Source organism: Perognathus longimembris, chromosome 4 (genome assembly GCF_023159225.1).
Source record: "Perognathus longimembris pacificus isolate PPM17 chromosome 4, ASM2315922v1, whole genome shotgun sequence".
NCBI lineage: Eukaryota > Metazoa > Chordata > Mammalia > Rodentia > Heteromyidae > Perognathus > Perognathus longimembris.
In genome coordinates, this window is record NC_063164.1 from 86,931,712 (window position 1) to 86,939,125 (window position 7,414).

Here is a 7,414-nt window from a genome sequence, read left to right on the forward strand (position 1 = left end):
GAAACTCTTGTCTCCAATTAGTCACCAAAAAGCTAGAAGTAGAGCTGTGGCTCAAGTGACAGAGTGCTAGCCTTGAGCATATCCTGGGACAGAACCCAGACACGGAGTTCAAGCCTCAGTACTGGTACTCCCCACTTCCTCCCAAGTGTCATTCTTTATGGTCAAAGTACTTTGTATACATGTATGGAATCCAAACAATGAAATCTGCTGAAACTGTTTTAAGGAGGGATTGAGGTGAGGGAGAGAGATGTTAGGATGAGTTGTTATGTATGCATAGAATTGTCACAATAGATCTCCTTTGTACAACTAATTTAGGCTAATAAAATTTTAATTTTTTCTCATTCTGATTATGGATTTATCAAATTCATATGTTGGCTCCTGGAGAACAGTCTCTAAAGGGATAATATAAAACAGTAGCTTGCATAGTTTCCACATAGAAATCGTGGTAGTCTGGCCTAAGATGGTGAAGATGTGAGAAGGCAGAAAGTAATGCTCATTCCTAGGTTTCTGGCTTGGGAAATTGGATGAATGGTGGAACCAATTATGTGCATGCTCTACTCCTGACCAGTGCTAATCAATGAGCAAATTATGTATGTCCTTTGGACTCATTTTCTGCATTTAAACACAGGCTTAAGAATAGATAGAATTTTTTTTTTTTTTTTGCCAGTTCTGGGCCTTGGACTCAGGGCCTGAGCACTGTCCCTGGCTTCTTTTTTGCTCAAGGCTAGCACTCTGCCACTTGAGCCACAGCGCCACTTCTGGCCATTTTCTATATATGTGGTGCTGGGGAATCGAACCCAGGGCTTCATGTATACGAGGCAAGCTCTCTTGCCACTAGGCCATATTCCCAGCCAAGAATAGATAGAATTTTATAAGATTATTATAATGATTAAAAGAGGTAATACATGTGAAGTATTTAGCATGGTATCTGAATACTGTAAAGTGTTCAAATATGCTGCTATTACTGCTAGCTAGGATATAGTTAAAGAAGGGAAGGTTTGAGCTAGAGGTAAGAAATAGATGTCTCTATAAAGGATCATTATGTATGAATTATTTTTATTTATTTTTTTTTTTTGGCCAGTCCTGGGCCTTGGACTCAGGGCCTGAGCACTGTCCCTGGCTTCTTCCCGCTCAAGGCTAGCACTCTGCCACTTGAGCCACAGCGCCGCTTCTGGCCGTTTTCTGTATATGTGGTGCTGGGGAATCGAACCTAGGGCCTCGTGTATCCGAGGCAGGCACTCTTGCCACTAGGCTATATCCCCAGCCCCTATGTATGAATTATTTTGAAATTTGTCTTTCAGTTAAGAGGGTCTGACTCACCTTAACAAATGCTGCCAAGGAAAGAAGTGAGAAAAGGTCATTGGCAACTTCCAAGAAGGGGCACAGTTAATGGAACACTTCTTTTTCTCTCCTCTTCTTTCCTCCCTCCTTCTGTTCCTTTCTTTACTCCCAATCTTCCTCTCTCCTTCTATCTTCTGTCCTTCCCTCTCTGTCTCCTTCCCTTCTTTCCCTCTCTCTCTCTCCCTTCCTTCCTTCCTTCCTTCCATCCTTCCTTCCTTCCTTCCTTCCTTTGAATCATTGGCTTCATATATGAGATTTTCCTCCCTCAGCCTCAGGCATGAATCACCACTTCTGGTTCTTTCTTTATATGATAAAATGTGCGTTTATATTTAAAGCAGTCAATGTGATATTATGGGTTACATATAGATAAAAAAAGTTACCTAGGAAGTGGTGCTGTGGCTCGAGTGACAGAGTGCTGTCCTTCAGCAAAACAAAAAAACCTCAGGGACAGGACCTGGGCCCTGAGTTCAAGCCCCAGAACAAACAAACAAAAAGTTACCTAAGTGGAGCAAATGAATAGAGTATATCCATCATGTCACTTGGTTTTTCATTTTCTTTTGTTTTTGCTGCAAGATTGCTAAAAATCTATTCACTGAACATAAATTCTACATCCAGGATAATTTTTTTTACCCATAGTTCTGGTGTTATATATTAGATCTCTAGATTCCTTCCTCTTGCATGCCTGCTAACTTTGTATCCTCTGACTTAAATCTGCCCCTTTATTCCCGGAGCATAGACTGAGGTTTCAGGGAAGGCAACATTTCATGGGGAGATGGAATATTACATGTACTTCCCTGTTTGTTTTTACTTTGCAGAATTACAGTGTGTTGTTGTTGTCTGAGCTGGTTCTGGACTTGGAAACTAGCCACTCCCAAAAGCTGCTGAGAAGCCAGACTCTGGAGAGCATGACCCCAATTATACTAACAGAACACCCGTAATTTACCTGGGGTGGGTGTGATTTAGCATATGATTAGTAAATGGATTTGTTTTAAAGCCTGCATTAAATTCTCCCTTCAAGAAGGGAAAGGGAATGACTAGACAAAGACTGATGTTCACATGCTTCTCCATCTTTGAGCTACTGTGAGGCATAAACACGACATTGTGAATACCATAGTAGTGTTCAGTTTATTGGCTTGGCAGGCTTCAGTGTGAGATTATGCATGACTACAGGCCTCCCACAAGTTAGCACAGGCTTAGGAATTTTCTCATTAAGGCTGTTAAGCAATCTGTATTTTAGCAAGGGTACACAAACGCTTGGAAAGAATCTTCTCAAGCATGTTAATCTGGACTTGTAATTACATATTCCTCTTCACTAGATTAGCACTGAGTTACATTTTCTTTTCTTCTTTATGGTTTTAAGAAGAAAGACATTATTTTAAGATCATTGTAATTAGAGCTATCCGTCATTTGCTAATTTTTAGATCTAGCACAAATAAGTTTGATTCAATTATGAATGTGTTAACACATTTCACATGAGTAACAAGGGGATTTTTCTTTTTTTATTGAAAAGGTGATGCGCAGGGGGTTACAGTTACATAAATGAGGTAATGAGTACATTTGTTTTTAAGTACTGTTACCCCTTCCCTCATTTTCTCCTGCTTATCCTGCTCTACTCCCCCACCCCAAGTTGTAAGGTTCATATCCAACATAATGACAAGTGAGTATCAATGTTACATTAGCTCATGCAAAGGAGATTTAAAATGTATTTCCATCTTTCACCTTCTGGCAACTCCACCAAAACCACTAGCAAAGGGATATTTTAAGATGTAAGCCTACTAAGTAGAGAGAGGTATTTGAAGAGAAGAAACAATTTTGGCAACTCAAAAATAAATTATTACTTAATAAGGAATGGATACTGAGTCTATCTGAGATAATGAGTCTAATCAAGCAGTAGAGAAAACAGAGCTAATATGATTCATAGAATATTCAAAGATTTTGAAACTGATGGTAGCAGATCCCTGTTTAAGTGAGGATAAAATGGGAAAGAGATTATTGGGAGGATTATTGGGAAGCCTGCTTTAGAGAGAATTGCATCCTTAGCTTCCTTCTCACAGCCCTGTAGCATGCCAGAACTGCCCCTTCCCTAATTGGCAAGAATGACAGCTTATTTTTAGAAAGGACTAAAATAGAAGACTCAGTACTAGAAGACACTAGTGCAGTTGGGGACAAGGGAACTATGAATTTCCACATGTTAGTGCCTGAGATACCCCATACCACATCCATAATTCTCTAATATGTGCCCAGGACACTGCAAGTTAAACCTTCACCCTCCAGGTAGGACACTGGCAGAATCTTCTCTGGGAAACATGGCTCATCCATGAAGATATTGAAAGGATTCTGACACTGGAAGACAACCCTCCCCCTACCACACACACACACACACACACACACACACACACACACACACACACACACACACTGAAGGACCCAGGATACACACCTGATTTACATCCTCAAAGGTCCCAGCCTGTGTCTTAAGAGAGCACTCCTAAATATTAACAGGTATGAAAAGTCAAGATATCTTCTGAAAGTCTTTTCCTGATAGAAAATAAAATCAAAAGAAAAGGATAATGTTAAAGAAATAAAGATGAAACAACGTTTAATAATCTCCCAAAGAAAGGCTATTATAACCATAAAAAAGAACAGCATTTCATCCACAAACAAACAAACAAAATGCAGAAATGGAACATTCCAAGAACATCACAAATGTTCTGAAAATTAAATACACATCAGAATAGAAAGAAAACCTTCCAATGGAAAGACTGAGATGTTTCCCAATCAAAAGAAAAGAGGGAGGACTTCCGGGAAGACGGTGGAGGAGCAGCAGAGCCCTAGCTGAGCTCCCTCTGACATCGCAGTTTTCTCACCCCATAGAAACTTTTACTCCTAGAAAGACAGCCAGAGTAAGTTCTAACAGTACAGGGATTCTTGCCAGGAAGGAAAAATCGACTTTGCTGGTCTGAAAACACAGATTTGAGCTCCGGGCAGCATTCCGCCACCGCGTCAGTGCCGGCGCCAGCACAGCGCCAGGCACAGCAACCCGCACTCCATGCAGCTAAAGCACACAGCGTAGACCAGCGAGAAATACTCCAGACGGCGGCTGAGCACGGACGACCTGAAATCGCAGAGAAAGCATGAGTACCCCACGAAAGATATTCTCACTCCCGCCTGCAGAGCAGCTTCTGGAAGGCAGCCCTTCCCCCACCGCCAGAGCAAAGTGCCATCTTTGCCACTGGCATAGGGTCAGACCAGATTGGAACTGAAGCGGGCCTGGGGAAAGCGAGGTCAAAGTAGCCATCTTTGAAAAGGGCAAGAGGGATCGACCAGTGAGAGCCAGCTCCGCCCAGGAGAACACCCCCTGCCCAGGCAGGAGGCGAGTCCTGAGCCTTGGCTTAGCCAGAGGTGCCCCGTCCTGCCCGCCAGAATTTCTAAATTTAAAGCAAAAGCTGCGAGCAGCTACCGGGGGCACAGAAACACCAGAATGGGGAACAAACAGTTCCTGGGACAGCTAAACGGTCCCATCACAGAGGAAGCCCAATTCCCAGCCCGAAACGGAGCTGCATTCCATAGCCACCTCCTCCAAAGAGGCCACCTCCCCCAGGCAAGCAACTCTCAGCCGGGTAAAACAGGCCAGAGGCTCCCTGCCCTACTGAGTCCACAGCCTATTCAAAGCCAGGCATCAAAGGCAGCGGCCCCACAGCAGACAGAGGAGCCACAGTTCCTGAGACTGCTCATGTCCCCATCTACAGAGGACGCCCAAAGCCTACCTGCAAGCTGTGCAAACCTCAGAGACCTAGGATTGCACCAACAGGGGAGAAGGGTCAGAACAGATCCACCCCTTGCAAACTGAAAGCAAGTCAAACCAGCCAATCAGGAAAATAGACTGCAGACCATTGCAAGGAAACCAGAGACTTGGGGAAACACCACCCAAACAAGGAGGACTCCATTTTTTTTTCTTTTCAAACATTTTTTAAACTATTTTTTAAAAAAATTTCTTTTTAATTTTTTCACTTCTGAAACGTCGTTGGTTTTTTTTTTGTTTGTTTGTTTGTTTTCCATTTTTACCAGTTTGTTTTATCAAGTTTTTTTGTTTGTTTGTTTGTTTTGGTTGTTCCTTTTCTGTTTTTTTTTTCCTTTTTTTTCTATTTTAAATAATTTTTCTCTGTTTTGTGCAACTGTCTTCCAGTATTTTTACTTTATTTCTCTCTTTGTGTTCTCTTTCTTTAAAAATTACTTTCTTATGAATAACACCTCCACTCTTTTCTGCTAACTCTCCATTGTCTGTCATTTTAACCTTGTTCTTTCTACTGATTCTACTCTTCTTCACATTTCCACGTCACTGAAACTAAACCAAAATCACCACCATCCCCCAATACATTTTACTCTATTCTCTTTACTACCTCCAATTTACCCTCCTGACTTACTGCCTGGACCTCCAGGTTCCATTGACTCCTGGTTATTGGATAGAGGGTATCCCAGCTTAATCTGAGTTAATCAAAGGGGTTCATAGAGAAAGCCAGTCCTAAAATAACTTAATATAAAAACAAGAATTTCGTATAGGGTTGTAACAGTAAATAAGTAACTACTGAATACAGGGCCCAGGATCGGTTGTTATATTGAAATTGTATTCTTTAGGAACACCAAATCTAATTTTATAGACAGGTATACAAGGTATCTGTATATAATTGTGAACTTGTAAGATTTACACAAGAGTGCTTGGTAAGGGCTGTTTTGGGCCTTAAACGGTTCTCACAGGTGCTGGTAGACTGTCATTCCCAATCCAAAAGGGCAGAAGGAACACAAGAAAGATGGCAAACAATGAAGTCTTATCCCCCACTCAAAACAAGCAGGAAGCAGAGCAGTCAATCAAAGACATAGAAGAGAACCCCCAAAAGGCTCTACAAAGTCTACTGATAAACATGATAAATGAAAAGTTTGAGTCTCTTCAGTCAATTATTCTAGAGCGTGAGGAGGCAAAGCAAAAATTAATGGAGAATTTCATGGCATCCACAAATAGAAAGATAAATGAACTTCAAGAGTCACATGAAAAGATAGCTACCCAGCTTAAAGATTTGAGAGACAACAATCAAAACCAAAGTAATGAAGTTAATGAAGTAAAGAAGTCCATACAAGACCTAAGAAATGACATGGAAATCATCAGGAAAGACCAGTCAGAAGGAAAAGAGATTAGAAATCAAATAGCTAGCCTACAGTCCTGACTAACTGAAGCAGAGGATCGAATCTCAGGAGCTGAAGATTCCTTAGATTCTATGGAGAAAGATCAAAAATCAATACAAATCCAGTCCAATCAACAAAACAGATTGCTACAGGAGATTCAAGACACGATCAGGAAGCCCAATTTAAGGATAATAGGTATTGAGGAAAACTTGGAGAAAGAAGTTAATGGTATAGGCAATCTATTTAACAGAATATTAGCTGAGAACTTCCCAAATATCCAGAAGGAAAGGCCTATACAGATACAACAAGCATTTAGAACCCCAAACCGACCAGACCAGAATAGGACATCCCACCGACACATTGTGATCAAAACAGGATCAGTAGAGTATAACCCTCTTCCCAAAACCAGGCAGAGACTCATCATGGAAAGAGGACTACAGACCGATCTCCCTGATGAACATAGACGCAAAAATTCTCAACAAAATTCTGGCCAATCAACTTCCACAGGTCATCAAAAAAATCATACACCACGATCAAACTGGATTCATCCCAGGGATGCAAAGTTGGTTTAATATACGCAAGTCAATTAATGTAATCCACCACATCAACCGGAGCAAGCTAAAGAACCACATGGTTTTATCTCTGGATGCGGACAAAGCGTTCGATAAAATCCAGCACCCATTTATGCTAAAAGCCCTGGAAAAACTGGGATTCCAGGGAACATTCCTGAATATAATCAAGGCAGTTTATGACAAACCAACAGCAAGCATAACTCTAAATGGTGAAAAACTAAAGCCATTCCCTTTAATATCAGGAACAAGGCAGGGATGTCCACTCTCTCCCCTGCTCTTCAACATAGTACTAGAATTCCTAGCCAGAGCAATTAGGCAAGAAG